The following is a 23,099-nucleotide window of genomic DNA, read 5'->3' as shown; positions in this document are numbered from 1 at the left end:
AGAGATATCTAAAGCTTGTTGATAAATATACACGTATAATGACGAGCCAATTAAAATAATATTTCCAATTATCACTGATGGTTTTACAACTTTACAGTATTCAACAAAAATGTGTTTAGCTATTATTTTGAAATCACCAATTCTTGTTCTTTTTGAAAGACACACAAATCAATAAAGTTCAAATGCAATTTAATTTGTTTGCAAGTAGTCTTACGTTTAATGTTGAATATTTTCATCATCTGAGATGTATAGGAAACACGGTTCGATTAGTAAACCATACAATTGTTAACAAAAATATGGATAGAGTTGATATGATATATTAATTTGTAAATGTGACATTCCAAATCTCAGAAGCTTTTTTTTTCTTTTTTATTATTCAAAACGCGAAATAACACCAGCCAATATAGGTATGCTACCCTGTCACGTCTTCCTCGTTAGTATAGTGGTCAGTATCCCCGCCTGTCACGCGGGAGACCGGGGTTCGATTCCCCGACGGGGAGATCTTTTTCAAAGGCTGAAGTTATTCATTTGCTTTTTCTACTCTTATGTTATTTCGATTCCGCTCAAATTGTAAACCTTAACATAATTCTAGATATAACTGATTGGAAGTTGGTAGTTGAAACATGAATGAAATACACGAACTTTGCTGTATATTTGGAACCATGAAATTACATGAATAACATTTGAAAACTGAAACATAACAGATAAATACGTGCGCATATATAAAGACAAAACAATAAAGAAAAGCTGAATAATATTTTTTTTAATACAAAAGGTTGGAACAAACATATACTTAATATAGAAAATGAAAATAATAAAATGATGCAACATTTTATGCAACAGCACACGTGCGCAAGTTTTGCTGACAACGCCGACCATGTTGACCTCGCAGAACACTGGTAACCAACGAAGAGCATGACAGGTTCGGGAAAGATGGACCAACATCAGATATTTTACTGAAATTGATTCTTCTTCCAATTGGCACTGTAGTTGTTTGGTGAGCGTAAGAAGGATTTTTGCAAGCAGTGATATCTGACACGTGTCTAAAACGTTTCGCTTGCTGTCGATAGTCTTTGAAAAGGCATTCTGGTTGGCATTGCAAACGATCGTTTACATGTTCATTTTCTTCGCTTCGAGCTCGTTTCCTTGTTGTACTAGTCGTTGCAGATTTGTTAATGCAAGTGGGTTTACTGTTGGTTGATTGTCTCTTCATTCTACGTCTTGGTTTCGCTGTATGAAATCTTTCAATCTTTGGAGACACGTGAAGCGTTTCACAGAAACTCATGCTCAGGAGTCCGATTGCATTGCAGTTCTCAAAAGCATTGGGTGACATTTTATTACTAAAGTCGTCTTGCGATAAATTGAACTCGCTTTTATAATTGTGTCAAACGACGTATAAGCCAAGTAGTTGATTCCATATTTTTATAGGCAGCAAAGCTGATTTTGATAATTACAAAGAAAAAAGGAGAACTGTCTAATGAAGCGCTGCTGAAATTTTCTGTTACCCTTATCAGTGTTGTTTTTTCAAATTCATTGACTACCCGCTTGCAGAACGGCTGTCCCTTTGATGTACTAATCACAATCTTTATTACCTCTTTAATCAGTTTATCAAGTATTTTTCGGTTTCAATCTCATCAAAGCAAACGATGCACTAAAGACAAATATACAAAATAAGTTTTTCAGTACCTTGAATAAGTACTCAACTGAATATAAATCTTCACTTAGTTAAACTAGAGATATCTAAAGCTTGTTGATAAATATACACGTATAATGACGAGCCAATTAAAATAATATTTCCAATTATCACTGATGGTTTTACAACTTTACAGTATTCAACAAAAATGTGTTTAGCTATTATTTTGAAATCACCAATTCTTGTTCTTTTTGAAAGACACACAAATCAATAAAGTTCAAATGCAATTTAATTTGTTTGCAAGTGGTCTTACGTTTAATGTTGAATATTTCTATCATCTGAGATGTATAGGAAACACGGTTCGATTAGTAAACCATACAATTGTTAACAAAAATATGGATAGAGTTGATATGATATATTAATTTGTAAATGTGACATTCCAAATCTCAGAAGCTTTTTTTTTCTTTCTTATTATTCAAAACGCGAAATAACACCAGCCAATATAGGTATGCTACCCTGTCACGTCTTCCTCGTTAGTATAGTGGTCAGTATCCCCGCCTGTCACGCGGGAGACCGGGGTTCGATTCCCCGACGGGGAGATCTTTTTCAAAGGCTGAAGTTATTCATTTGCTTTTTCTACTCTTATGTTATTTCGATTCCGCTCAAATTGTAAACCTTAACATAATTCTAGATATAACTGATTGGAAGTTGGTAGTTGAAACATGAATGAAATACACGAACTTTGCTGTATATTTGGAACCATGAAATTACATGAATAACATTTGAAAACTGAAACATAACAGATAAATACGTGCGCATATATAAAGACAAAACAATAAAGAAAAGCTGAATAATATTTTTTTTAATACAAAAGGTTGGAACAAACATATACTTAATATAGAAAATGAAAATAATAAAATGATGCAACATTTTATGCAACAGCACACGTGCGCAAGTTTTGCTGACAACGCCGACCATGTTGACCTCGCAGAACACTGGTAACCAACGAAGAGCATGACAGGTTCGGGAAAGATGGACCAACATCAGATATTTTACTGAAATTGATTCTTCTTCCAATTGGCACTGTAGTTGTTTGGTGAGCGTAAGAAGGATTTTTGCAAGCAGTGATATCTGACACGTGTCTAAAACGTTTCGCTTGCTGTCGATAGTCTTTGAAAAGGCATTCTGGTTGGCATTGCAAACGATCGTTTACATGTTCATTTTCTTCGCATCGAGCTCGTTTCCTTGTTGTACTAGTCGTTGCAGATTTGTTAATGCAAGTGGGTTTACTGTTGGTTGATTGTCTCTTCATTCTACGTCTTGGTTTCGCAGTATGAAATCTTTCAATCTTTGGAGACACGTGAAGCGTTTCACAGAAACTCATGCTCAGGAGTCCGATTGCATTGCAGTTCTCAACAGCATTGGGTGACATTTTATTACTAAAGTCGTCTTGCGATAAATTGAACTCGCTTTTATAATTGTGTCAAACGAAGTATAAGCCAAGTAGTTGATTCCATATTTTTATAGGCAGCAAAGCTGATTTTGATAATTACAAACAAAAAAGGAGAACTGTCTAATGAAGCGCTGCTGAAATTTTCTGTTAACCTTATCAGTGTTGTTTTTTCAAATTCATTGACCACCCGCTTGCAGAACGGCTGTCCCTTTGATGTACTAATCACAATCTGTATTACCTCTTTAATCAGTTTATCAAGTATTTTTCGGTTTCAATCTCATCAAAGCAAACGATGCACTAAAGACAAATATACAAAATAAGTTTTTCAGTACCTTGAATAAGTACTCAACTGAATATAAATCTTCACTTAGTTAAACTAGAGATATCTAAAGCTTGTTGATAAATATACACGTATAATGACGAGCCAATTAAAATAATATTTCCAATTATCACTGATGGTTTTACAACTTTACAGTATTCAACAAAAATGTGTTTAGCTATTATTTTGAAATCACCAATTCTTGTTCTTTTTGAAAGACACACAAATCAATAAAGTTCAAATGCAATTTAATTTGTTTGCAAGTAGTCTTACGTTTAATGTTGAATATTTTCATCATCTGAGATGTATAGGAAACACGGTTCGATTAGTAAACCATACAATTGTTAACAAAAATATGGATAGAGTTGATATGATATATTAATTTGTAAATGTGACATTCCAAATCTCAGAAGCTTTTTTTTTCTTTTTTATTATTCAAAACGCGAAATAACACCAGCCAATATAGGTATGCTACCCTGTCACGTCTTCCTCGTTAGTATAGTGGTCAGTATCCCCGCCTGTCACGCGGGAGACCGCGGTTCGATTCCCCGACGGGGAGATCTTTTTCAAAGGCTGAAGTTATTCATTTGCTTTTTCTACTCTTATGTTATTTCGATTCCGCTCAAATTGTAAACCTTAACATAATTGTAGATATAACTGATTGGAAGTTGGTAGTTGAAACATGAATGAAATACACGAACTTTGCTGTATATTTGGAACCATGAAATTACATGAATAACATTTGAAAACTGAAACATAACAGATAAAAACGTGCGCATATATAAATACAAAACAATAAAGAAAAGCTGAATAATATTTTTTTTAATACAAAAGGTTGGAACAAACATATACTTAATATAGAAAATGAAAATAATAAAATGATGCAACATTTTATGCAACAGCACACGTGCGCAAGTTTTGCTGACAACGCCGACCATGTTGACCTCGCAGAACACTGGTAACCAACGAAGAGCATGACAGGTTCGGGAAAGATGGACCAACATCAGATATTTTACTGAAATTGATTCTTCTTCCAATTGGCACTGTAGTTGTTTGGTGAGCGTAAGAAGGATTTTTGCAAGCAGTGATATCTGACACGTGTCTAAAACGTTTCGCTTGCTGTCGATAGTCTTTGAAAAGGCATTCTGGTTGGCATTGCAAACGATCGTTTACATGTTCATTTTCTTCGCTTCGAGCTCGTTTCCTTGTTGTACTAGTCGTTGCAGATTTGTTAATGCAAGTGGGTTTACTGTTGGTTGATTGTCTCTTCATTCTACGTCTTGGTTTCGCTGTATGAAATCTTTCAATCTTTGGAGACACGTGAAGCGTTTCACAGAAACTCATGCTCAGGAGTCCGATTGCATTGCAGTTCTCAAAAGCATTGGGTGACATTTTATTACTAAAGTCGTCTTGCGATAAATTGAACTCGCTTTTATAATTGTGTCAAACGACGTATAAGCCAAGTAGTTGATTCCATATTTTTATAGGCAGCAAAGCTGATTTTGATAATTACAAACAAAAAAGGAGAACTGTCTAATGAAGCGCTGTTGAAATTTTCTGTTACCCTTATCAGTGTTGTTTTTTCAAATTCATTGACTACCCGCTTGCAGAACGGCTGTCCCTTTGATGTACTAATCACAATCTTTATTACCTCTTTAATCAGTTTATCAAGTATTTTTCGGTTTCAATCTCATCAAAGCAAACGATGCACTAAAGACAAATATACAAAATAAGTTTTTCAGTACCTTGAATAAGTACTCAACTGAATATAAATCTTCACTTAGTTAAACTAGAGATATCTAAAGCTTGTTGATAAATATACACGTATAATGACGAGCCAATTAAAATAATATTTCCAATTATCACTGATGGTTTTACAACTTTACAGTATTCAACAAAAATGTGTTTAGCTATTATTTTGAAATCACCAATTCTTGTTCTTTTTGAAAGACACACAAATCAATAAAGTTCAAATGCAATTTAATTTGTTTGCAAGTGGTCTTACGTTTAATGTTGAATATTTCTATCATCTGAGATGTATAGGAAACACGGTTAGATTAGTAAACCATACAATTGTTAACAAAAATATGGATAGAGTTGATATGATATATTAATTTGTAAATGTGACATTCCAAATCTCAGAAGCTTTTTTTTTCTTTCTTATTATTCAAAACGCGAAATAACACCAGCCAATATAGGTATGCTACCCTGTCACGTCTTCCTCGTTAGTATAGTGGTCAGTATCCCCGCCTGTCACGCGGGAGACCGGGGTTCGATTCCCCGACGGGGAGATCTTTTTCAAAGGCTGAAGTTATTCATTTGCTTTTTCTACTCTTATGTTATTTCGATTCCGCTCAAATTGTAAACCTTAACATAATTCTAGATATAACTGATTGGAAGTTGGTAGTTGAAACATGAATGAAATACACGAACTTTGCTGTATATTTGGAACCATGAAATTACATGAATAACATTTGAAAACTGAAACATAACAGATAAATACGTGCGCATATATAAAGACAAAACAATAAAGAAAAGCTGAATAATATTTTTTTTAATACAAAAGGTTGGAACAAACATATACTTAATATAGAAAATGAAAATAATAAAATGATGCAACATTTTATGCAACAGCACACGTGCGCAAGTTTTGCTGACAACGCCGACCATGTTGACCTCGCAGAACACTGGTAACCAACGAAGAGCATGACAGGTTCGGGAAAGATGGACCAACATCAGATATTTTATCGAAATTGATTCTTCTTCCAATTGGCACTGTAGTTGTTTGGTGAGCGTAAGAAGGATTTTTGCAAGCAGTGATATCTGACACGTGTCTAAAACGTTTCGCTTGCTGTCGATAGTCTTTGAAAAGGCATTCTGGTTGGCATTGCAAACGATCGTTTACATGTTCATTTTCTTCGCATCGAGCTCGTTTCCTTGTTGTACTAGTCGTTGCAGATTTGTTAATGCAAGTGGGTTTACTGTTGGTTGATTGTCTCTTCATTCTACGTCTTGGTTTCGCAGTATGAAATCTTTCAATCTTTGGAGACACGTGAAGCGTTTCACAGAAACTCATGCTCAGGAGTCCGATTGCATTGCAGTTCTCAACAGCATTGGGTGACATTTTATTACTAAAGTCGTCTTGCGATAAATTGAACTCGCTTTTATAATTGTGTCAAACGAAGTATAAGCCAAGTAGTTGATTCCATATTTTTATAGGCAGCAAAGCTGATTTTGATAATTACAAACAAAAAAGGAGAACTGTCTAATGAAGCGCTGCTGAAATTTTCTGTTAACCTTATCAGTGTTGTTTTTTCAAATTCATTGACCACCCGCTTGCAGAACGGCTGTCCCTTTGATGTACTAATCACAATCTGTATTACCTCTTTAATCAGTTTATCAAGTATTTTTCGGTTTCAATCTCATCAAAGCAAACGATGCACTAAAGACAAATATACAAAATAAGTTTTTCAGTACCTTGAATAAGTACTCAACTGAATATAAATCTTCACTTAGTTAAACTAGAGATATCTAAAGCTTGTTGATAAATATACACGTATAATGACGAGCCAATTAAAATAATATTTCCAATTATCACTGATGGTTTTACAACTTTACAGTATTCAACAAAAATGTGTTTAGCTATTATTTTGAAATCACCAATTCTTGTTCTTTTTGAAAGACACACAAATCAATAAAGTTCAAATGCAATTTAATTTGTTTGCAAGTAGTCTTACGTTTAATGTTGAATATTTTCATCATCTGAGATGTATAGGAAACACGGTTCGATTAGTAAACCATACAATTGTTAACAAAAATATGGATAGAGTTGATATGATATATTAATTTGTAAATGTGACATTCCAAATCTCAGAAGCTTTTTTTTTCTTTTTTATTATTCAAAACGCGAAATAACACCAGCCAATATAGGTATGCTACCCTGTCACGTCTTCCTCGTTAGTATAGTGGTCAGTATCCCCGCCTGTCACGCGGGAGACCGCGGTTCGATTCCCCGACGGGGAGATCTTTTTCAAAGGCTGAAGTTATTCATTTGCTTTTTCTACTCTTATGTTATTTCGATTCCGCTCAAATTGTAAACCTTAACATAATTCTAGATATAACTGATTGGAAGTTGGTAGTTGAAACATGAATGAAATACACGAACTTTGCTGTATATTTGGAACCATGAAATTACATGAATAACATTTGAAAACTGAAACATAACAGATAAAAACGTGCGCATATATAAAGACAAAACAATAAAGAAAAGCTGAATAATATTTTTTTTAATACAAAAGGTTGGAACAAACATATACTTAATATAGAAAATGAAAATAATAAAATGATGCAACATTTTATGCAACAGCACACGTGCGCAAGTTTTGCTGACAACGCCGACCATGTTGACCTCGCAGAACACTGGTAACCAACGAAGAGCATGACAGGTTCGGGAAAGATGGACCAACATCAGATATTTTACTGAAATTGATTCTTCTTCCAATTGGCACTGTAGTTGTTTGGTGAGCGTAAGAAGGATTTTTGCAAGCAGTGATATCTGACACGTGTCTAAAACGTTTCGCTTGCTGTCGATAGTCTTTGAAAAGGCATTCTGGTTGGCATTGCAAACGATCGTTTACATGTTCATTTTCTTCGCTTCGAGCTCGTTTCCTTGTTGTACTAGTCGTTGCAGATTTGTTAATGCAAGTGGGTTTACTGTTGGTTGATTGTCTCTTCATTCTACGTCTTGGTTTCGCTGTATGAAATCTTTCAATCTTTGGAGACACGTGAAGCGTTTCACAGAAACTCATGCTCAGGAGTCCGATTGCATTGCAGTTCTCAACAGCATTGGGTGACATTTTATTACTAAAGTCGTCTTGCGATAAATTGAACTCGCTTTTATAATTGTGTCAAACGAAGTATAAGCCAAGTAGTTGATTCCATATTTTTATAGGCAGCAAAGCTGATTTTGATAATTACAAACAAAAAAGGAGAACTGTCTAATGAAGCGCTGCTGAAATTTTCTGTTAACCTTATCAGTGTTGTTTTTTCAAATTCATTGACCACCCGCTTGCAGAACGGCTGTCCCTTTGATGTACTAATCACAATCTGTATTACCTCTTTAATCAGTTTATCAAGTATTTTTCGGTTTCAATCTCATCAAAGCAAACGATGCACTAAAGACAAATATACAAAATAAGTTTTTCAGTACCTTGAATAAGTACTCAACTGAATATAAATCTTCACTTAGTTAAACTAGAGATATCTAAAGCTTGTTGATAAATATACACGTATAATGACGAGCCAATTAAAATAATATTTCCAATTATCACTGATGGTTTTACAACTTTACAGTATTCAACAAAAATGTGTTTAGCTATTATTTTGAAATCACCAATTCTTGTTCTTTTTGAAAGACACACAAATCAATAAAGTTCAAATGCAATTTAATTTGTTTGCAAGTAGTCTTACGTTTAATGTTGAATATTTTCATCATCTGAGATGTATAGGAAACACGGTTCGATTAGTAAACCATACAATTGTTAACAAAAATATGGATAGAGTTGATATGATATATTAATTTGTAAATGTGACATTCCAAATCTCAGAAGCTTTTTTTTTCTTTTTTATTATTCAAAACGCGAAATAACACCAGCCAATATAGGTATGCTACCCTGTCACGTCTTCCTCGTTAGTATAGTGGTCAGTATCCCCGCCTGTCACGCGGGAGACCGGGGTTCGATTCCCCGACGGGGAGATCTTTTTCAAAGGCTGAAGTTATTCATTTGCTTTTTCTACTCTTATGTTATTTCGATTCCGCTCAAATTGTAAACCTTAACATAATTCTAGATATAACTGATTGGAAGTTGGTAGTTGAAACATGAATGAAATACACGAACTTTGCTGTATATTTGGAACCATGAAATTACATGAATAACATTTGAAAACTGAAACATAACAGATAAATACGTGCGCATATATAAAGACAAAACAATAAAGAAAAGCTGAATAATATTTTTTTTAATACAAAAGGTTGGAACAAACATATACTTAATATAGAAAATGAAAATAATAAAATGATGCAACATTTTATGCAACAGCACACGTGCGCAAGTTTTGCTGACAACGCCGACCATGTTGACCTCGCAGAACACTGGTAACCAACGAAGAGCATGACAGGTTCGGGAAAGATGGACCAACATCAGATATTTTACTGAAATTGATTCTTCTTCCAATTGGCACTGTAGTTGTTTGGTGAGCGTAAGAAGGATTTTTGCAAGCAGTGATATCTGACACGTGTCTAAAACGTTTCGCTTGCTGTCGATAGTCTTTGAAAAGGCATTCTGGTTGGCATTGCAAACGATCGTTTACATGTTCATTTTCTTCGCTTCGAGCTCGTTTCCTTGTTGTACTAGTCGTTGCAGATTTGTTAATGCAAGTGGGTTTACTGTTGGTTGATTGTCTCTTCATTCTACGTCTTGGTTTCGCTGTATGAAATCTTTCAATCTTTGGAGACACGTGAAGCGTTTCACAGAAACTCATGCTCAGGAGTCCGATTGCATTGCAGTTCTCAAAAGCATTGGGTGACATTTTATTACTAAAGTCGTCTTGCGATAAATTGAACTCGCTTTTATAATTGTGTCAAACGACGTATAAGCCAAGTAGTTGATTCCATATTTTTATAGGCAGCAAAGCTGATTTTGATAATTACAAAGAAAAAAGGAGAACTGTCTAATGAAGCGCTGCTGAAATTTTCTGTTACCCTTATCAGTGTTGTTTTTTCAAATTCATTGACTACCCGCTTGCAGAACGGCTGTCCCTTTGATGTACTAATCACAATCTTTATTACCTCTTTAATCAGTTTATCAAGTATTTTTCGGTTTCAATCTCATCAAAGCAAACGATGCACTAAAGACAAATATACAAAATAAGTTTTTCAGTACCTTGAATAAGTACTCAACTGAATATAAATCTTCACTTAGTTAAACTAGAGATATCTAAAGCTTGTTGATAAATATACACGTATAATGACGAGCCAATTAAAATAATATTTCCAATTATCACTGATGGTTTTACAACTTTACAGTATTCAACAAAAATGTGTTTAGCTATTATTTTGAAATCACCAATTCTTGTTCTTTTTGAAAGACACACAAATCAATAAAGTTCAAATGCAATTTAATTTGTTTGCAAGTGGTCTTACGTTTAATGTTGAATATTTCTATCATCTGAGATGTATAGGAAACACGGTTCGATTAGTAAACCATACAATTGTTAACAAAAATATGGATAGAGTTGATATGATATATTAATTTGTAAATGTGACATTCCAAATCTCAGAAGCTTTTTTTTTCTTTCTTATTATTCAAAACGCGAAATAACACCAGCCAATATAGGTATGCTACCCTGTCACGTCTTCCTCGTTAGTATAGTGGTCAGTATCCCCGCCTGTCACGCGGGAGACCGGGGTTCGATTCCCCGACGGGGAGATCTTTTTCAAAGGCTGAAGTTATTCATTTGCTTTTTCTACTCTTATGTTATTTCGATTCCGCTCAAATTGTAAACCTTAACATAATTCTAGATATAACTGATTGGAAGTTGGTAGTTGAAACATGAATGAAATACACGAACTTTGCTGTATATTTGGAACCATGAAATTACATGAATAACATTTGAAAACTGAAACATAACAGATAAATACGTGCGCATATATAAAGACAAAACAATAAAGAAAAGCTGAATAATATTTTTTTTAATACAAAAGGTTGGAACAAACATATACTTAATATAGAAAATGAAAATAATAAAATGATGCAACATTTTATGCAACAGCACACGTGCGCAAGTTTTGCTGACAACGCCGACCATGTTGACCTCGCAGAACACTGGTAACCAACGAAGAGCATGACAGGTTCGGGAAAGATGGACCAACATCAGATATTTTACTGAAATTGATTCTTCTTCCAATTGGCACTGTGGTTGTTTGGTGAGCGTAAGAAGGATTTTTGCAAGCAGTGATATCTGACACGTGTCTAAAACGTTTCGCTTGCTGTCGATAGTTTTTGAGAAGGCATTCTGGTTGGCATTGCAAACGATCGTTTACATGTTCATTTTCTTCGCTTCGAGCTCGTTTCCTTGTTGTACTAGTCGTTGCAGATTTGTTAATGCAAGTGGGTTTACTGTTGGTTGATTGTCTCTTCATTCTACGTCTTGGTTTCGCTGTATGAAATCTTTCAATCTTTGGAGACACGTGAAGCGTTTCACAGAAACTCATGCTCAGGAGTCCGATTGCATTGCAGTTCTCAACAGCATTGGGTGACATTTTATTACTAAAGTCGTCTTGCGATAAATTGAACTCGCTTTTATAATTGTGTCAAACGAAGTATAAGCCAAGTAGTTGATTCCATATTTTTATAGGCAGCAAAGCTGATTTTGATAATTACAAACAAAAAAGGAGAACTGTCTAATGAAGCGCTGCTGAAATTTTCTGTTAACCTTATCAGTGTTGTTTTTTCAAATTCATTGACCACCCGCTTGCAGAACGGCTGTCCCTTTGATGTACTAATCACAATCTTTATTACCTCTTTAATCAGTTTATCAAGTATTTTTCGGTTTCAATCTCATCAAAGCAAACGATGCACTAAAGACAAATATACAAAATAAGTTTTTCAGTACCTTGAATAAGTACTCAACTGAATATAAATCTTCACTTAGTTAAACTAGAGATATCTAAAGCTTGTTGATAAATATACACGTATAATGACGAGCCAATTAAAATAATATTTCCAATTATCACTGATGGTTTTACAACTTTACAGTATTCAACAAAAATGTGTTTAGCTATTATTTTGAAATCACCAATTCTTGTTCTTTTTGAAAGACACACAAATCAATAAAGTTCAAATGCAATTTAATTTGTTTGCAAGTGGTCTTACGTTTAATGTTGAATATTTCTATCATCTGAGATGTATAGGAAACACGGTTCGATTAGTAAACCATACAATTGTTAACAAAAATATGGATAGAGTTGATATGATATATTAATTTGTAAATGTGACATTCCAAATCTCAGAAGCTTTTTTTTTTCTTTCTTATTATTCAAAACGCGAAATAACACCAGCCAATATAGGTATGCTACCCTGTCACGTCTTCCTCGTTAGTATAGTGGTCAGTATCCCCGCCTGTCACGCGGGAGACCGGGGTTCGATTCCCCGACGGGGAGATCTTTTTCAAAGGCTGAAGTTATTCATTTGCTTTTTCTACTCTTATGTTATTTCGATTCCGCTCAAATTGTAAACCTTAACATAATTCTAGATATAACTGATTGGAAGTTGGTAGTTGAAACATGAATGAAATACACGAACTTTGCTGTATATTTGGAACCATGAAATTACATGAATAACATTTGAAAACTGAAACATAACAGATAAATACGTGCGCATATATAAAGACAAAACAATAAAGAAAAGCTGAATAATATTTTTTTTAATACAAAAGGTTGGAACAAACATATACTTAATATAGAAAATGAAAATAATAAAATGATGCAACATTTTATGCAACAGCACACGTGCGCAAGTTTTGCTGACAACGCCGACCATGTTGACCTCGCAGAACACTGGTAACCAACGAAGAGCATGACAGGTTCGGGAAAGATGGACCAACATCAGATATTTTACTGAAATTGATTCTTCTTCCAATTGGCACTGTAGTTGTTTGGTGAGCGTAAGAAGGATTTTTGCAAGCAGTGATATCTGACACGTGTCTAAAACGTTTCGCTTGCTGTCGATAGTCTTTGAAAAGGCATTCTGGTTGGCATTGCAAACGATCGTTTACATGTTCATTTTCTTCGCTTCGAGCTCGTTTCCTTGTTGTACTAGTCGTTGCAGATTTGTTAATGCAAGTGGGTTTACTGTTGGTTGAATGTCTCTTCATTCTACGTCTTGGTTTCGCTGTATGAAATCTTTCAATCTTTGGAGACACGTGAAGCGTTTCACAGAAACTCATGCTCAGGAGTCCGATTGCATTGCAGTTCTCAACAGCATTGGGTGACATTTTATTACTAAAGTCGTCTTGCGATAAATTGAACTCGCTTTTATAATTGTGTCAAATGAAGTATAAGCCAAGTAGTTGATTCCATATTTTTATAGGCAGCAAAGCTGATTTTGATAATTACAAACAAAAAAGGAGAACTGTCTAATGAAGCGCTGCTGAAATTTTCTGTTAACCTTATCAGTGTTGTTTTTTCAAATTCATTGACCACCTGCTTGCAGAACGGCTGTCCCTTTGATGTACTAATCACAATCTGTATTACCTCTTTAATCAGTTTATCAAGTATTTTTCGGTTTCAATCTCATCAAAGCAAACGATGCACTAAAGACAAATATACAAAATAAGTTTTTCAGTACCTTGAATAAGTACTCAACTGAATATAAATCTTCACTTAGTTAAACTAGAGATATCTAAAGCTTGTTGATAAATATACACGTATAATGACGAGCCAATTAAAATAATATTTCCAATTATCACTGATGGTTTTACAACTTTACAGTATTCAACAAAAATGTGTTTAGCTATTATTTTGAAATCACCAATTCTTGTTCTTTTTGAAAGACACACAAATCAATAAAGTTCAAATGCAATTTAATTTGTTTGCAAGTAGTCTTACGTTTAATGTTGAATATTTTCATCATCTGAGATGTATAGGAAACACGGTTCGATTAGTAAACCATACAATTGTTAACAAAAATATGGATAGAGTTGATATGATATATTAATTTGTAAATGTGACATTCCAAATCTCAGAAGCTTTTTTTTTCTTTTTTATTATTCAAAACGCGAAATAACACCAGCCAATATAGGTATGCTACCCTGTCACGTCTTCCTCGTTAGTATAGTGGTCAGTATCCCCGCCTGTCACGCGGGAGACCGGGGTTCGATTCCCCGACGGGGGAGATCTTTTTCAAAGGCTGAAGTTATTCATTTGCTTTTTCTACTCTTATGTTATTTCGATTCCGCTCAAATTGTAAACCTTAACATAATTCTAGATATAACTGATTGGAAGTTGGTAGTTGAAACATGAATGAAATACACGAACTTTGCTGTATATTTGGAACCATGAAATTACATGAATAACATTTGAAAACTGAAACATAACAGATAAATACGTGCGCATATATAAAGACAAAACAATAAAGAAAAGCTGAATAATATTTTTTTTAATACAAAAGGTTGGAACAAACATATACTTAATATAGAAAATGAAAATAATAAAATGATGCAACATTTTATGCAACAGCACACGTGCGCAAGTTTTGCTGACAACGCCGACCATGTTGACCTCGCAGAACACTGGTAACCAACGAAGAGCATGACAGGTTCGGGAAAGATGGACCAACATCAGATATTTTACTGAAATTGATTCTTCTTCCAATTGGCACTGTAGTTGTTTGGTGAGCGTAAGAAGGATTTTTGCAAGCAGTGATATCTGACACGTGTCTAAAACGTTTCGCTTGCTGTCGATAGTTTTTGAAAAGGCATTCTGGTTGGCATTGCAAACGATCGTTTACATGTTCATTTTCTTCGCTTCGAGCTCGTTTCCTTGTTGTACTAGTCGTTGCAGATTTGTTAATGCAAGTGGGTTTACTGTTGGTTGATTGTCTCTTCATTCTACGTCTTGGTTTCGCTGTATGAAATCTTTCAATCTTTGGAGACACGTGAAGCGTTTCACAGAAACTCATGCTCAGGAGTCCGATTGCATTGCAGTTCTCAACAGCATTGGGTGACATTTTATTACTAAAGTCGTCTTGCGATAAATTGAACTCGCTTTTATAATTGTGTCAAACGAAGTATAAGCCAAGTAGTTGATTCCATATTTTTATAGGCAGCAAAGCTGATTTTGATAATTACAAACAAAAAAGGAGAACTGTCTAATGAAGCGCTGCTGAAATTTTCTGTTAACCTTATCAGTGTTGTTTTTTCAAATTCATTGACCACCTGCTTGCAGAACGGCTGTCCCTTTGATGTACTAATCACAATCTGTATTACCTCTTTAATCAGTTTATCAAGTATTTTTCGGTTTCAATCTCATCAAAGCAAACGATGCACTAAAGACAAATATACAAAATAAGTTTTTCAGTACCTTGAATAAGTACTCAACTGAATATAAATCTTCACTTAGTTAAACTAGAGATATCTAAAGCTTGTTGATAAATATACACGTATAATGACGAGCCAATTAAAATAATATTTCCAATTATCACTGATGGTTTTACAACTTTACAGTATTCAACAAAAATGTGTTTAGCTATTATTTTGAAATCACCAATTCTTGTTCTTTTTGAAAGACACACAAATCAATAAAGTTCAAATGCAATTTAATTTGTTTGCAAGTAGTCTTACGTTTAATGTTGAATATTTTCATCATCTGAGATGTATAGGAAACACGGTTCGATTAGTAAACCATACAATTGTTAACAAAAATATGGATAGAGTTGATATGATATATTAATTTGTAAATGTGACATTCCAAATCTCAGAAGCTTTTTTTTTTCTTTCTTATTATTCAAAACGCGAAATAACACCAGCCAATATAGGTATGCTACCCTGTCACGTCTTCCTCGTTAGTATAGTGGTCAGTATCCCCGCCTGTCACGCGGGAGACCGGGGTTCGATTCCCCGACGGGGAGATCTTTTTCAAAGGCTGAAGTTATTCATTTGCTTTTTCTACTCTTATGTTATTTCGATTCCGCTCAAATTGTAAACCTTAACATAATTCTAGATATAACTGATTGGAAGTTGGTAGTTGAAACATGAATGAAATACACGAACTTTGCTGTATATTTGGAACCATGAAATTACATGAATAACATTTGAAAACTGAAACATAACAGATAAATACGTGCGCATATATAAAGACAAAACAATAAAGAAAAGCTGAATAATATTTTTTTTAATACAAAAGGTTGGAACAAACATATAATTAATATAGAAAATGAAAATAATAAAATGATGCAACATTTTATGCAACAGCACACGTGCGCAAGTTTTGCTAACAACGCCGACCATGTTGACCTCGCAGAACACTGGTAACCAACGAAGAGCATGACAGGTTCGGGAAAGATGGACCAACATCAGATATTTTACTGAAATTGATTCTTCTTCCAATTGGCACTGTAGTTGTTTGGTGAGCGTAAGAAGGATTTTTGCAAGCAGTGATATCTGACACGTGTCTAAAACGTTTCGCTTGCTGTCGATAGTCTTTGAAAAGGCATTCTGGTTGGCATTGCAAACGATCGTTTACATGTTCATTTTCTTCGCTTCGAGCTCGTTTCCTTGTTGTACTAGTCGTTGCAGATTTGTTAATGCAAGTGGGTTTACTGTTGGTTGATTGTCTCTTCATTCTACGTCTTGGTTTCGCTGTATGAAATATTTCAATCTTTGGAGACACGTGAAGCGTTTCACAGAAACTCATGCTCAGGAGTCCGATTGCATTGCAGTTCTCAACAGCATTGGGTGACATTTTATTACTAAAGTCGTCTTGCGATAAATTGAACTCGCTTTTATAATTGTGTCAAACGAAGTATAAGCCAAGTAGTTGATTCCATATTTTTATAGGCAGCAAAGCTGATTTTGATAATTACAAACAAAAAAGGAGAACTGTCTAATGAAGCGCTGCTGAAATTTTCTGTTAACCTTATCAGTGTTGTTTTTTCAAATTCATTGACCACCTGCTTGCAGAACGGCTGTCCCTTTGATGTACTAATCACAATCTGTATTACCTCTTTAATCAGTTTATCAAGTATTTTTCGGTTTCAATCTCATCAAAGCAAACGATGCACTAAAGACAAATATACAAAATAAGTTTTTCAGTACCTTGAATAAGTACTCAACTGAATATAAATCTTCACTTAGTTAAACTAGAGATATCTAAAGCTTGTTGATAAATATACACGTATAATGACGAGCCAATTAAAATAATATTTCCAATTATCACTGATGGTTTTACAACTTTACAGTATTCAACAAAAATGTGTTTAGCTATTATTTTGAAATCACCAATTCTTGTTCTTTTTGAAAGACACACAAATCAATAAAGTTCAAATGCAATTTAATTTGTTTGCAAGTAGTCTTACGTTTAATGTTGAATATTTTCATCATCTGAGATGTATAGGAAACACGGTTCGATTAGTAAACCATACAATTGTTAACAAAAATATGGATAGAGTTGATATGATATATTAATTTGTAAATGTGACATTCCAAATCTCAGAAGCTTTTTTTTTCTTTTTTATTATTCAAAACGCGAAATAACACCAGCCAATATAGGTATGCTACCCTGTCACGTCTTCCTCGTTAGTATAGTGGTCAGTATCCCCGCCTGTCACGCGGGAGACCGGGGTTCGATTCCCCGACGGGGGAGATCTTTTTCAAAGGCTGAAGTTATTCATTTGCTTTTTCTACTCTTATGTTATTTCGATTCCGCTCAAATTGTAAACCTTAACATAATTCTAGATATAACTGATTGGAAGTTGGTAGTTGAAACATGAATGAAATACACGAACTTTGCTGTATATTTGGAACCATGAAATTACATGAATAACATTTGAAAACTGAAACATAACAGATAAATACGTGCGCATATATAAAGACAAAACAATAAAGAAAAACTGAATAATATTTTTTTTAATACAAAAGGTTGGAACAAACATATACTTAATATAGAAAATGAAAATAATAAAATGATGCAACATTTTATGCAACAGCACACGTGCGCAAGTTTTGCTGACAACGCCGACCATGTTGACCTCGCAGAACACTGGTAACCAACGAAGAGCATGACAGGTTCGGGAAAGATGGACCAACATCAGATATTTTACTGAAATTGATTCTTCTTCCAATTGGCACTGTAGTTGTTTGGTGAGCGTAAGAAGGATTTTTGCAAGCAGTGATATCTGACACGTGTCTAAAACGTTTCGCTTGCTGTCGATAGTTTTTGAAAAGGCATTCTGGTTGGCATTGCAAACGATCGTTTACATGTTCATTTTCTTCGCTTCGAGCTCGTTTCCTTGTTGTACTAGTCGTTGCAGATTTGTTAATGCAAGTGGGTTTACTGTTGGTTGATTGTCTCTTCATTCTACGTCTTGGTTTCGCTGTATGAAATCTTTCAATCTTTGGAGACACGTGAAGCGTTTCACAGAAACTCATGCTCAGGAGTCCGATTGCATTGCAGTTCTCAACAGCATTGGGTGACATTTGATTACTAAAGTCGTCTTGCGATAAATTGAACTCGCTTTTATAATTGTGTCAAACGAAGTATAAGCCAAGTAGTTGATTCCATATTTTTATAGGCAGCAAAGCTGATTTTGATAATTACAAACAAAAAAGGAGAACTGTCTAATGAAGCGCTGCTGAAATTTTCTGTTAACCTTATCAGTGTTGTTTTTTCAAATTCATTGACCACCCGCTTGCAGAACGGCTGTCCCTTTGATGTACTAATCACAATCTGTATTACCTCTTTAATCAGTTTATCAAGTATTTTTCGGTTTCAATCTCATCAAAGCAAACGATGCACTAAAGACAAATATACAAAATAGGTTTTTCAGTACCTTGAATAAGTACTCAACTGAATATAAATCTTCACTTAGTTAAACTAGAGATATCTAAAGCTTGTTGATAAATATACACGTATAATGACGAGCCAATTAAAATAATATTTCCAATTATCACTGATGGTTTTACAACTTTACAGTATTCAACAAAAATGTGTTTAGCTATTATTTTGAAATCACCAATTCTTGTTCTTTTTGAAAGACACACAAATCAATAAAGTTCAAATGCAATTTAATTTGTTTGCAAGTAGTCTTACGTTTAATGTTGAATATTTTCATCATCTGAGATGTATAGGAAACACGGTTCGATTAGTAAACCATACAATTGTTAACAAAAATATGGATAGAGTTGATATGATATATTAATTTGTAAATGTGACATTCCAAATCTCAGAAGCTTTTTTTTTCTTTTTTATTATTCAAAACGCGAAATAACACCAGCCAATATAGGTATGCTACCCTGTCACGTCTTCCTCGTTAGTATAGTGGTCAGTATCCCCGCCTGTCACGCGGGAGACCGGGGTTCGATTCCCCGACGGGGAGATCTTTTTCAAAGGCTGAAGTTATTCATTTGCTTTTTCTACTCTTATGTTATTTCGATTCCGCTCAAATTGTAAACCTTAACATAATTCTAGATATAACTGATTGGAAGTTGGTAGTTGAAACATGAATGAAATACACGAACTTTGCTGTATATTTGGAACCATGAAATTACATGAATAACATTTGAAAACTGAAACATAACAGATAAATACGTGCGCATATATAAAGACAAAACAATAAAGAAAAGCTGAATAATATTTTTTTTAATACAAAAGGTTGGAACAAACATATACTTAATATAGAAAATGAAAATAATAAAATGATGCAACATTTTATGCAACAGCACACGTGCGCAAGTTTTGCTGACAACGCCGACCATGTTGACCTCGCAGAACACTGGTAACCAACTAAGAGCATGACAGGTTCGGGAAAGATGGACCAACATCAGATATTTTACTGAAATTGATTCTTCTTCCAATTGGCACTGTAGTTGTTTGGTGAGCGTAAGAAGGATTTTTGCAAGCAGTGATATCTGACACGTGTCTAAAACGTTTCGCTTGCTGTCGATATTCTTTGAAAAGGCATTCTGGTTGGCATTGCAAACGATCGTTTACATGTTCATTTTCTTCGCTTCGAGCTCGTTTCCTTGTTGTACTAGTCGTTGCAGATTTGTTAATGCAAGTGGGTTTACTGTTGGTTGATTGTCTCTTCATTCTACGTCTTGGTTTCGCTGTATGAAATCTTTCAATCTTTGGAGACACGTGAAGCGTTTCACAGAAACTCATGCTCAGGAGTCCGATTGCATTGCAGTTCTCAACAGCATTGGGTGACATTTTATTACTAAAGTCGTCTTGCGATAAATTGAACTCGCTTTTATAATTGTGTCAAACGAAGTATAAGCCAAGTAGTTGATTCCATATTTTTATAGGCAGCAAAGCTGATTTTGATAATTACAAACAAAAAAGGAGAACTGTCTAATGAAGCGCTGCTGAAATTTTCTGTTAACCTTATCAGTGTTGTTTTTTCAAATTCATTGACCACCTGCTTGCAGAACGGCTGTCCCTTTGATGTACTAATCACAATCTGTATTACCTCTTTAATCAGTTTATCAAGTATTTTTCGGTTTCAATCTCATCAAAGCAAACGATGCACTAAAGACAAATATACAAAATAAGTTTTTCAGTACCTTGAATAAGTACTCAACTGAATATAAATCTTCACTTAGTTAAACTAGAGATATCTAAAGCTTGTTGATAAATATACACGTATAATGACGAGCCAATTAAAATAATATTTCCAATTATCACTGATGGTTTTACAACTTTACAGTATTCAACAAAAATGTGTTTAGCTATTATTTTGAAATCACCAATTCTTGTTCTTTTTGAAAGACACACAAATCAATAAAGTTCAAATGCAATTTAATTTGTTTGCAAGTAGTCTTACGTTTAATGTTGAATATTTTCATCATCTGAGATGTATAGGAAACACGGTTCGATTAGTAAACCATACAATTGTTAACAAAAATATGGATAGAGTTGATATGATATATTAATTTGTAAATGTGACATTCCAAATCTCAGAAGCTTTTTTTTTCTTTTTTATTATTCAAAACGCGAAATAACACCAGCCAATATAGGTATGCTACCCTGTCACGTCTTCCTCGTTAGTATAGTGGTCAGTATCCCCGCCTGTCACGCGGGAGACCGGGGTTCGATTCCCCGACGGGGGAGATCTTTTTCAAAGGCTGAAGTTATTCATTTGCTTTTTCTACTCTTATGTTATTTCGATTCCGCTCAAATTGTAAACCTTAACATAATTCTAGATATAACTGATTGGAAGTTGGTAGTTGAAACATGAATGAAATACACGAACTTTGCTGTATATTTGGAACCATGAAATTACATGAATAACATTTGAAAACTGAAACATAACAGATAAATACGTGCGCATATATAAAGACAAAACAATAAAGAAAAACTGAATAATATTTTTTTTAATACAAAAGGTTGGAACAAAAATATACTTAATATAGAAAATGAAAATAATAAAATGATGCAACATTTTATGCAACAGCACACGTGCGCAAGTTTTGCTGACAACGCCGACCATGTTGACCTCGCAGAACACTGGTAACCAACGAAGAGCATGACAGGTTCGGGAAAGATGGACCAACATCAGATATTTTACTGAAATTGATTCTTCTTCCAATTGGCACTGTAGTTGTTTGGTGAGCGTAAGAAGGATTTTTGCAAGCAGTGATATCTGACACGTGTCTAAAACGTTTCGCTTGCTGTCGATAGTTTTTGAAAAGGCATTCTGGTTGGCATTGCAAACGATCGTTTACATGTTCATTTTCTTCGCTTCGAGCTCGTTTCCTTGTTGTACTAGTCGTTGCAGATTTGTTAATGCAAGTGGGTTTACTGTTGGTTGATTGTCTCTTCATTCTACGTCTTGGTTTCGCTGTATGAAATCTTTCAATCTTTGGAGACACGTGAAGCGTTTCACAGAAACTCATGCTCAGGAGTCCGATTGCATTGCAGTTCTCAACAGCATTGGGTGACATTTGATTACTAAAGTCGTCTTGCGATAAATTGAACTCGCTTTTATAATTGTGTCAAACGAAGTATAAGCCAAGTAGTTGATTCCATATTTTTATAGGCAGCAAAGCTGATTTTGATAATTACAAACAAAAAAGGAGAACTGTCTAATGAAGCGCTGCTGAAATTTTCTGTTAACCTTATCAGTGTTGTTTTTTCAAATTCATTGACCACCCGCTTGCAGAACGGCTGTCCCTTTGATGTACTAATCACAATCTGTATTACCTCTTTAATCAGTTTATCAAGTATTTTTCGGTTTCAATCTCATCAAAGCAAACGATGCACTAAAGACAAATATACAAAATAGGTTTTTCAGTACCTTGAATAAGTACTCAACTGAATATAAATCTTCACTTAGTTAAACTAGAGATATCTAAAGCTTGTTGATAAATATACACGTATAATGACGAGCCAATTAAAATAATATTTCCAATTATCACTGATGGTTTTACAACTTTACAGTATTCAACAAAAATGTGTTTAGCTATTATTTTGAAATCACCAATTCTTGTTCTTTTTGAAAGACACACAAATCAATAAAGTTCAAATGCAATTTAATTTGTTTGCAAGTAGTCTTACGTTTAATGTTGAATATTTTCATCATCTGAGATGTATAGGAAACACGGTTCGATTAGTAAACCATACAATTGTTAACAAAAATATGGATAGAGTTGATATGATATATTAATTTGTAAATGTGACATTCCAAATCTCAGAAGCTTTTTTTTTCTTTTTTATTATTCAAAACGCGAAATAACACCAGCCAATATAGGTATGCTACCCTGTCACGTCTTCCTCGTTAGTATAGTGGTCAGTATCCCCGCCTGTCACGCGGGAGACCGGGGTTCGATTCCCCGACGGGGAGATCTTTTTCAAAGGCTGAAGTTATTCATTTGCTTTTTCTACTCTTATGTTATTTCGATTCCGCTCAAATTGTAAACCT

General features: G+C 34.4%; 9 non-coding genes across 9 annotated transcripts; all 9 read left to right on the top strand.

Moving 5' to 3' along the window:
* Positions 1-428: 428 nt before the first annotated feature.
* Trnad-guc (transfer RNA aspartic acid (anticodon GUC)) lies at positions 429-500 on the top strand. Its single transcript has one exon. It is a non-coding gene; the product is annotated as a tRNA-Asp (tRNA).
* Positions 501-2,160: 1,660 nt separating this feature from the next.
* Positions 2,161-2,232, top strand: Trnad-guc (transfer RNA aspartic acid (anticodon GUC)). Its single transcript has one exon. It is a non-coding gene; the product is annotated as a tRNA-Asp (tRNA).
* A 3,392-nt stretch (positions 2,233-5,624) lies between these two features.
* Positions 5,625-5,696, top strand: Trnad-guc (transfer RNA aspartic acid (anticodon GUC)). The gene has a single exon. It is a non-coding gene; the product is annotated as a tRNA-Asp (tRNA).
* Positions 5,697-9,088: 3,392 nt separating this feature from the next.
* On the top strand, positions 9,089-9,160 carry Trnad-guc (transfer RNA aspartic acid (anticodon GUC)). Its single transcript has one exon. It is a non-coding gene; the product is annotated as a tRNA-Asp (tRNA).
* A 1,660-nt stretch (positions 9,161-10,820) lies between these two features.
* On the top strand, positions 10,821-10,892 carry Trnad-guc (transfer RNA aspartic acid (anticodon GUC)). Its single transcript has one exon. It is a non-coding gene; the product is annotated as a tRNA-Asp (tRNA).
* A 1,661-nt stretch (positions 10,893-12,553) lies between these two features.
* Positions 12,554-12,625, top strand: Trnad-guc (transfer RNA aspartic acid (anticodon GUC)). Its single transcript has one exon. It is a non-coding gene; the product is annotated as a tRNA-Asp (tRNA).
* A 3,394-nt stretch (positions 12,626-16,019) lies between these two features.
* Positions 16,020-16,091, top strand: Trnad-guc (transfer RNA aspartic acid (anticodon GUC)). The gene has a single exon. It is a non-coding gene; the product is annotated as a tRNA-Asp (tRNA).
* A 3,393-nt stretch (positions 16,092-19,484) lies between these two features.
* Trnad-guc (transfer RNA aspartic acid (anticodon GUC)) lies at positions 19,485-19,556 on the top strand. The gene has a single exon. It is a non-coding gene; the product is annotated as a tRNA-Asp (tRNA).
* Positions 19,557-22,949: 3,393 nt separating this feature from the next.
* Positions 22,950-23,021, top strand: Trnad-guc (transfer RNA aspartic acid (anticodon GUC)). The gene has a single exon. It is a non-coding gene; the product is annotated as a tRNA-Asp (tRNA).
* Positions 23,022-23,099: the final 78 nt, after the last annotated feature.

The sequence above is a fragment of the Ascidiella aspersa genome, chromosome 3, assembly GCF_963924565.1.
Source record: "Ascidiella aspersa chromosome 3, kaAscAspe10.2, whole genome shotgun sequence".
Lineage (NCBI taxonomy): Eukaryota > Metazoa > Chordata > Ascidiacea > Phlebobranchia > Ascidiidae > Ascidiella > Ascidiella aspersa.
This window is presented reverse-complemented; position numbering and strand designations above follow the sequence as displayed.